Source organism: Helianthus annuus, chromosome 6, assembly GCF_002127325.2.
Source record: "Helianthus annuus cultivar XRQ/B chromosome 6, HanXRQr2.0-SUNRISE, whole genome shotgun sequence".
Lineage (NCBI taxonomy): Eukaryota > Viridiplantae > Streptophyta > Magnoliopsida > Asterales > Asteraceae > Helianthus > Helianthus annuus.
Genome location: NC_035438.2, coordinates 22,868,017 through 22,875,301, shown reverse-complemented (window position 1 = coordinate 22,875,301; position 7,285 = coordinate 22,868,017).

Here is a 7,285-nt window from a genome sequence, read left to right as displayed (position 1 = left end):
TGATATTAACTGTCAAACACATCTGTGATACTGATTTCATGTGAAACTTTACGAACTGAAACTGATTGTACCGATAACCATGTTAGGACGCGATTGACCACTTTTAATTCAAGTAACTTTTGGTATAATCTGCCGAGCAAACCAAGGTGAGTTCATTGCATTTTCTCAAGCATGCGTCCCGGTGGTTTGGGACAACGGGTAAACATTTGGAAGGGAAACATTGGGTAAACAACTTAATCGGTTTTGGTTATTGCCTGGAGGGCAATGGGGGTAATTAGTTGATAGCGCTATTAGGTACTAATTATCTGGGTTTCACTATGGTTGTTTAGAGGCACACTCCTCGGTTACGTAAGGGCGGTTCCCCTAGGGTAACTAACTGGACAACATAGTGGGTTGCTAAGAGGCACACTCCTCGGTTACGTAAGGGCGTAGTCCCTAGGGTAACTAACTTGAGCAACATCGTAACGCACCATTGAATCGCATTAACATATAACTGGTAACACAACACGTAAGCAACACTTTGAACTCACCAGCGTAGTCTGACACACTTGTTTGCATGCTTGTAGGTCGTTAACGTTTGGAACATGGACTTGCTATCTGGGAGTGCTGGAGTGGTCATGGATCGAGACTCTTGGGTGATTTATAAACGTTACATTGATTTTGAATGTTATCATGAAACTATTACTAAACGAATTAATACATGCTTCCGCTACACAACTTTTGAGAATTGATAACATGTTGACATTTTATAATAGTAGTTAATGTCATGACTTATTTAATATCTATCATTGGTTCAATGTGATTGGTGGCTCGAACTCTGATGCGTAACACGCCTCGCGAGGTTTCCGCAGGTGGAATTTTGGGGGTGTTACAGTTGGTATCAGAGCCACTGGTTATAGTGAACTAGGTTTTAAAACGTTTTGTAAAACCAGACTATAACCGAACAACTTCGAAAATCGATCATGACACTCAGCTCCAGATTGCAAGGTTCGTCTCTCTCTCACTTTATGCATTGCTTTCTTAGTAGTCACACACTCACAGCATACATGAACTGAAACGTTTAACACCATAAGTGACTTGATAGTGTGACACTACTCTTCGACTCATGTAAACCATAGAACTGTGATATCATCTGTTGTGTTGTTTGAACGGGGGAAACTTCGAGCGCAAGCTAAGAGGCACTGAGATAAGCATGCAAATTGCCTTATTATTATGGGTGCACACTTAATAATAACGCGGGGTGCATGCAAGTCCCAGTGAGGCTTATCGAGCGTGAGAAGGGTTCTGCCTTACTATGTGTGAACTTGGTAGTACGTAAATATCAGTATGATACTTGACTCCTATCTCGTTTCGATTCCTAAATCGGTTTATTCCCAACTATAGAAACATGAGTGGACGAGGACACGGACGTGGTAACATCACCATGACTCAGGCTGAGTTGACTGACCTAATCAATACTCGCGTGGCTGAGGCATTAGCAGCCTATCAAGCTGGTACGGAATGTACCAAGTACTTTTTACTCTTATACCACGTACACGTCTTTTCATTCCTATAATGTGTTTCCTCCCGTTAATTAGGTCAACAAGCGCAACCTCAACCTAACCAGCCTGCGTGTACATTCAAAATGTTTATGGACTGTAAGCCACAGACCTTCACCGGGACTGAAGGGGCTGTGGGACTTCTAAGATGGTTCGAGAAAGCAGAGTCTGTGTTCGCTATCTGTAACTGTCCCGCTGGGGACAGGGTGAAATATGCTGCGGGTACCTTGGCTGATGGTGCCCTAACGTGGTGGAACGCCCAGGTACAGTTGTTGGGCATCGAGGCAGCGAATGCCACAACTTGGGAAGATTTTAAAGAACTGATCAGGGAGGAGTACTGTCCTCGGGACGAGGTCCAGAAATTGGAAAACGAATACTATAACTTGAAGATGGTTGGATCTGAAGTCGAAGCGTATGTGAAGCGATCGTATGAACTGGCCGACATGTGCCCAAACTTATCCCGACCTATGTCCCGGAGGATTGAGTTATTCATCAAAGGGTTGCCTTCGCGTGTGAAGAGCTTGGTCACTGCAGCCCATCTCAATGATTTGACACAGATTGTTCGTCTGACTCATAAGATTGTGGACCAAGAGGTGGAAAGCGAATCGTTACCTCCGCGTATTTCGGCCGCTACTGCTGCTACACCCACTGCCACTGCGTCCACTAATGATAACAAGCGAAAGTGGAGTGATCATGACAAAGCATCTGGTGCTGGCCAGACTCAGAAAAGGCCAGACAACAGCAGCCGCAACATCAGCCAGTCGTCTTCTGTCAATCCAGGCCAGGGAAGCGACCACAGCCAGGGTTCGTATGCAGGGAGGAAGCCACGATGCAACAGGTGTGGCTATCATCATTGGGGGCCGTGTGGTCGGACGTGTAACAAATGTGGTAAGTCAGGCCATGAGGCCAGGGATTGTAGGGCCTCACAACCCAAACACCAGCAGCAACAGAACCAGCAAAACCAAGGACAACAGGGGCAACCACCCCAGCAGAACCAGGGCTTCAGGAAGGGGTGCTATCAGTGTGGTGATGAGGGTCACTTTAAACGGGATTGCCCTCAGTTAAACCAGAACGCCAACAACAACAACCGCCAGAATAACGACAATGCTGGAAACAACAGCAATGGCAACGAGGCAAGGGGTCGAGCTTTCGTGTTAGGACAAGGGGACGCGATGAACGATATTTGAACTTATAACTTATTTTGGGTTTTCATTATCATGTTTTCGCTACTCAAACAAAGTTTGGTTTGAACATCAATCGTATTGGGTTTTATGAATTATTTTAACTACTATACTATATGTTTGATATGACGGATGGTTTGATATTATTGAACGCACCTACCGTATTTATGAACCTTATGAAAAGGGTATGCAAACCCTATCATGACAAGCTCTTCATTGTCTTCATCGACGGCATTCTGATCTACTCCAAGAGTCAGGAGGAGCATGAGCAGCATCTACGCCATATTTTGGAGCTTCTTCGGAGGGAACAGCCGTACGCCAAGTTTTCGAAATGTGACTTCTGGCTTCGTGAAGTCCACTTCTTAGGCCACGTAGTGAACAAGGATGGGATCCATGTCAATCCATCCAAGGTAGACTCGATTAGGAACTGGCCTGCACCACGTACGCCAACGGAGATACGCCAATTCTTGGGTTTGGCCGGTTACTACGGACGGTATACCAAGAATTTCTCGAAGATTGCGCAGCCACTTACACTACTGGCACAGAAGGGTGTCACCCATCGTTGGGGAGAGCCCCAGGAGACTGCTTTTCAGCACCTGAAGGATAGGCTTTGCAGCGCACTTATTTTCTTTTTGCCAGAGGACACAGACGATTTCGTAGTATATTGTGACGCATCCATCCAAGGTCTCGGGTGTGTATTAATGCAGTGCGACAAGGTCATTGCTTACGCTCCGCGCCAACTTAAGAATCACGAACGGAACTACACGACACACGATTTAGAGCTGGGAGCTGCAGTTTTCGCGCTTAGGATATGGCGACACTACCTGTACGGTACCCGGTGCACGATTTACACCGATCACAGGAGTCTCGAGCATATTCTTAAGCAGAAGGATTTGAACATGCGTCAACGACGATGGGTTGAACTACTGAACGGGTACGCATGCGCTATCAAGTACCATCCAGGCAAGGCCAATGTTGTGGCTGACGCCCTCAGTCGGAAGGACACTTTACCTCGGCGCGTGCAAGCGCTACAGTTTACGATTCAGCCTAGCCTTCCAGCACAAATACGAAATGCTCAGGTAAAAGCAGTGAAACCCGAAAATGTCAAAGCCGAAGCCATACGTGGCTCACGACAACGATTAGAACAGAAGGCAGACGGCGCCTACTACATAACTGGACGCATTTGGGTCCCATTCTTTGGCAAGCTTACTTTACGACGCGTGAGGCATTCGGAATACAGGAACAAATGGTGATTTGGTTCACAAACTCAGGCTAATTGATGAAACGGGATAACTATCGTGATGGTATGTATGCCTTAGGGTTACGGCAGTGGTGGCCCGATGAAACCCTGGTGATACTCTTACCAGAATTGGAGGTCATCAGATCAGTTGTATATATCAGGGAATCTATCGAAAGCATGGGCTAAGAAGTCAAGGTCCGCTAGCATGAGTCATATGACGATCGTGAGAGCTTGTTAAACTTCAATGCGTGGACTGAAGTTCACATAGGAACGAAAGGATATGTTAAAACTTCAATGTTCTCAAATTGTTCAAGGGATTGAACCAACTCTTGATATCACTGGTGAATTTCGGGACGAAATTTCCTTCAAGTTGGGGAGGATGTGACACCCCAGGAAAACCGGCAAACGATATAACTTACCTAGCTTTAACTTACCGAGCTTCCTCAGTGAGTGCGTACCAAATTTCGGGACGAAATTTCTTTTTAGTTGGGGATGATGTGACAACTCGTATCTTTCCCGGATCATTGACCGCGTGAGGGTTGTTTTAACGTTTGTTGTGTGTTATATCTATGAACTTATTGTGTGAACTAAATGAAATAATTCTGATTAATTATGACTTGTTGGGTTGCTAGTAAATGATTTGTTTTAAAAGAACACTTGGGTCGCATACCCCTACCCGATCACACACCCATTTTCTTTGGGTTAGCATACCTTTAGCCCAAACTCCATTTCTTATGTAATTGGATTCATGACTTGAACGAAGCCCAAAGGGGGCCCGGATAGTCCCTTTGCACATATAAACGAGAACGGGAACATGATACTGATGGTTTTGCCACAACACAATCGAACCCTAGTTTCCCATCCCTCTCTCTCTCTTGAACGACTCGACGGCAGCCCCAGGATCGAAGCCCTTCTTCCTCTCCTTGTCTCTTCTATATTCGGGTAAATAAATCACTTCCCTGTTAATTGATAAACTTGGTAGTATCTATACATGAGATGACACTTGATATGTTTTTGCTTGGTTGATTCGAACTCATGCTCTGATTGATATTGATGTTTGCACTAGAATGCTGTTAATAAACTAGGGTGTCTTAGTGTGAATAATTACGTAGAAATCTAATGTCGTTTTGGGATTAATGTTTCGTCGTTTGGGCAAATGGAATGGGGAAGGGTTGCACGTACAGTTGATCTCCACAACCCTTATATCATCAACTAACTCTTAAAAATAATTGCATGTGCATCTATTAATTGCATCTAAAAATCGGTCCAGTTATATGCTTCCTAGTAGTTGTCACACTTGTGTTGTCAGGTTGCATGTGAAGTCATGATAAACTAACCACGTGATAATGATCATTGCAGAATTGTCCATTGTTCATATAACTGCATGCGATTGTCATTAGTCTATGCTTGATATATGTGTTTTGAATGTTGATTTTATCCACTGATCACGTGATTAATATGAAAACTCGGAACGACCGATTATGATCATATAATTAAGAACATGGGGATTGGAGTTTCAACCTTGTCTCATCATCATCCTTGGTTAGTGCTTCACTTTGAATTATTAGTAATGATCGCTGCATGATGTATTTGTTGGGAGTGATAAAGGTTAGACTAATATCAATAATGGTAGTTGCATGAATGCTAGATATTGACTTTGTTTAGTGATGTTAGATGGGGGTGACGTGGTGATGTGATCACCATGTAGAAGCTTTATATTATTCATGCATGATGGTAGTGAATATGTGAACCCATGAACTGTCAACAATGATAATAAATAGTTAGTTTGAGTGGGTATTGAATTGTCAGCAGTTGTGATAATTAATTTTCGAAAATTTCTTTCTTGCTTGACTAATGTTATAATCGAGTAATAGCATGTTCGAACCGTAATTCCGAATAGGATGATGATATGTACATATGGAGTCAATGAACAGTGTTTGATTCGATTTGAATAACTTGTATGTATGCATGAACCGTATGAGTGAGATTAACTGTTGTGTGATGCATGATATTAACTGTCAAACACATCTGTGATACTGATTTCATGTGAAACTTTACGAACTGAAACTGATTGTACCGATAACCATGTTAGGACGCGATTGACCACTTTTAATTCAAGTAACTTTTGGTATAATCTGCCGAGCAAACCAAGGTGAGTTCATTGCATTTTCTCAAGCATGCGTCCCGGTGGTTTGGGACAACGGGTAAACATTTGGAAGGGAAACATTGGGTAAACAACTTAATCGGTTTTGGTTATTGCCTGGAGGGCAATGGGGGTAATTAGTTGATAGCGCTATTAGGTACTAATTATCTGGGTTTCACTATGGTTGTTTAGAGGCACACTCCTCGGTTACGTAAGGGCGGTTCCCCTAGGGTAACTAACTGGACAACATAGTGGGTTGCTAAGAGGCACACTCCTCGGTTACGTAAGGGCGTAGTCCCTAGGGTAACTAACTTGAGCAACATCGTAACGCACCATTGAATCGCATTAACATATAACTGGTAACACAACACGTAAGCAACACTTTGAACTCACCAGCGTAGTCTGACACACTTGTTTGCATGCTTGTAGGTCGTTAACGTTTGGAACATGGACTTGCTATCTGGGAGTGCTGGAGTGGTCATGGATCGAGACTCTTGGGTGATTTATAAACGTTACATTGATTTTGAATGTTATCATGAAACTATTACTAAACGAATTAATACATGCTTCCGCTACACAACTTTTGAGAATTGATAACATGTTGACATTTTATAATAGTAGTTAATGTCATGACTTATTTAATATCTATCATTGGTTCAATGTGATTGGTGGCTCGAACTCTGATGCGTAACACGCCTCGCGAGGTTTCCGCAGGTGGAATTTTGGGGGTGTTACAATGTAGATTATTGGTGATGGTTATAGGGTAATGGTAAAGTGTTGCACATGTGCAGGATGGTATATTTACACAAAAATCAAGTCCGACAGTCGAATTGCATCAGCAGTTCTCAGTTCTCAAGCATCAGCAAATCTCTGTAGTTCGTCTTCGTCTCGATTACATCAGTAGTTCGTCTTCGTCATAGCGATAACAATACACCATAAATTGTTCGTCATATGGATTTTACCATCAGACATTTCAAAATTCGTCGAATAATTGAGGTTAGTGCTACAAAATTCGTATTATAATCGATATTGTTGCAGTAAGAACATAATCATAGATCATATGTTCTTCATCGATTCGTAATCGAGTATTCCATTCGAAATTAGGGCAACACGAACATAATAATCAGAATAATCGAGGAGTGTGGCACGATTAGAGTTACAGGAGGAACAATGGTAGGATGAA